This window comes from Phalacrocorax aristotelis, chromosome 4 (genome assembly GCF_949628215.1).
Source record: "Phalacrocorax aristotelis chromosome 4, bGulAri2.1, whole genome shotgun sequence".
Lineage (NCBI taxonomy): Eukaryota > Metazoa > Chordata > Aves > Suliformes > Phalacrocoracidae > Phalacrocorax > Phalacrocorax aristotelis.
The window spans coordinates 15516311-15518812 of NC_134279.1; the positions used below are offsets into that span (position 1 = coordinate 15516311).

The following is a 2502-nucleotide window of genomic DNA, read 5'->3' on the forward strand; positions in this document are numbered from 1 at the left end:
AAGCAGATCCAAAAGCAGCTGGCCTGCTGACACTTTTGTGCTTCCTAGTGTGATACAGGGGGTGCCCACACCGTGATGGAGGAGGAAGGATGAGCACTCTCACCATTGGCTAGGTAACTAATTCTGTTCTTTTGCTCATAGATGCATGATAATAAGAGGTACGGGTTATAAATTATGAAACCTTATGACTTGAATGGTGACTAAATGAAATCATGCAATAGACTAGTCTGGTTAAAAGGGGATTGAGCCCATGTTTGTTTGTTGTATTTCTCAATAAGCTCATGAAATAAAGACTAAATAAGAGGGTACATTGTCCTGTAAATTTGAGAGAGCCAAACAGGGTATGATGGGGTGATGGGGAGTGGGGGAGTGAGGCCAGAGAAGAAAGGAGAGGAGGACTCCAGGATGGAAAACTGCCCTTGATGCGGGCTGCAGGTAGGTCGCAAGCCTGACTGAGGGAGTGGTGATCCAAGAGACAGTCCATCCCTGGGTGTAGCCATTAGCAGGTGATGCTTCTCAGTTCTTACTGTGTCCTTCTTCCATTGAAGCAGCTGGTGGAGAAGAAAGACGAGGCATCATGTGGAACTATGAGGCAAGGGTGAGCATGAAAGGGAGCAGTGAACTGAAGAGGGGAATGAGAAAGGCACCCTGGGCAAAGGGACCTGCCCATCACCAGAGCTGTGGTCTCACAAAAGCATCACTGGCACCTTTAGTGCCCCGGCTGGCTTTGCACTGGGCGACCTCCCTGTAACTAGGGAGAGCGACAATCCTGTAAGGAGGGTCTTGGAGAGTCCTTGTCTCTGCACCCAAGGGCGAAACTGAGATGTCTGGACCCCAAGCCCACCCTGTAAGCTGGTGAGCGCCATTTCCCCACCTGCTGGTGGCCTGGCCAGCGTGACACCCTGTCATTGAGGCATGTCACAGCATTTCCCCTTTGACCACCTGTGAAGTCCCTTGGCATGTTGAGTGCTTTGGCGTCCATGCAGCCTGGGGGCAGATCCTGAGGCTCTCCTTTCCTGCTTGCAGCTAGGGCTGGGTCCCCAAGATTTTGGCTGCACTTTGTCCTCTCTGGAAAGTCATGATTGTCCCTGCCCCTGTCGTTGTCCACGCTGGTGTGAGTGTGTGAGAGAGTGAGCTTGTCCTTTAGGCCTCTGATCAAATTGCTGCAGCTTAGCTCGCTCGGCAGGAGGTGTTTGGAGGGAGCCCCTGTAATCAGGTGGGTATCTGGCCCTGGCCTTACAGAAGCATCCAGAGTATGTGGTTCTCTGTTAACCCTCTCAAGGTTTCATAAAGGGGTTTTACCAATAGGCCATAACTGAGGATCCACTGCCTGCACCACCTGGCCATACCCAGAAATACCCTCAGCTCTCATACGGTTCTTGGTTCTGGAGTTTGGCAGAGAACTGCTTTTCTGTCAGCTCCCAGTCTCCATTGTCCTTGACAAATCTCAAAACCTAAATAAATCATGTCTCTTCCCACCTTGCTTTGCTCTTCAATACACGATACCCTCCTTGTCCTAAGAAATTCAACAGGCTTATAGTCATTTGCCAACATTCTCTCCGAGTCTTTGCAGCCAACAAAATGTCATCTACATACTGCAGTATTGTTCTCTCTGGGTTTTCCTTCCATAGTTCCAGCTCCTTTGCCAGCTGGTTACCAAATATTGTAGAACTATTCTTAAACCCCTGAGGCAGCACCATCCAGATAAGTGGTGCGTTGCCCCAGTGGTGGGGCTTTCCCATTCAAAGGCAAATATTACCTGGCTATCTTTGTCTAGAGGTATGCAGAAGAAAGCAACCTTGAGATCAAGCACAGTAAACCACTTATGCTTTTCCTTCAAGGTTGTCAGCAAGGTATACGGCTTAGCCACTACTGGGTGAATATCTTGAACAATTTCAGTTTCTTAAGTCTTGAACTAATCTATATTCTTTGCCATTTTTTAAAATTGGCAATATTGGAGTGTTATATTCTGATTTATACTCTATCAATAATCCATAATCCAAAAAAATTCATTATTAATCCTTCCAACCCCTTCCTAGCCTCCCACTTGATAGGGTACTGTTTTTGCCTTACCGGCTTAGTTCCAGAATTTAAGGCAACTTTTACTTTTTCCACCAATTTAGGCTGACCTGGGATTCTATCAGTCCATACCAAGGGTGTAACTGCATCCTCTACCCCTGCAGGAATGTCTTCCTCTGGTCTTTGTGCGTTCTGTAACATAAAAAATCTTGCTTCCACAGCTTTTGATTCAGGTATTAATAATAGCACTTCTCCATTCATAAAAGTTACCTGCACGTCTAATTTGCTCAATAAATCTCTCTCAGTCAAGGGTGCTAGACATTCAGGAACATATACAAATTTGTGCGTAAAAACTGCATTTCCAATTCTACATTTAATTGGTTGGAAGAAAGGCCTGGCCTCCTTTTCCCTGTGGCCCCAATAATAGATATGTTTTGTTTACTCAGTTTACCTGCACAGGTATTTAACACTGGACATGCCTCC

The 2502-nt window shown here is 46.5% G+C and overlaps 1 long non-coding RNA gene across 1 annotated transcript; it reads right to left on the bottom strand.

The window, feature by feature from the left end:
• Positions 1-242: 242 nt before the first annotated feature.
• LOC142056114 (uncharacterized) lies at positions 243-2502 on the bottom strand. Its single transcript, XR_012660226.1, has 2 exons — positions 2152-2502; positions 243-551 (listed from the first exon to the last, which is right to left on the bottom strand). It is a non-coding gene; the product is annotated as an uncharacterized LOC142056114 (long non-coding RNA).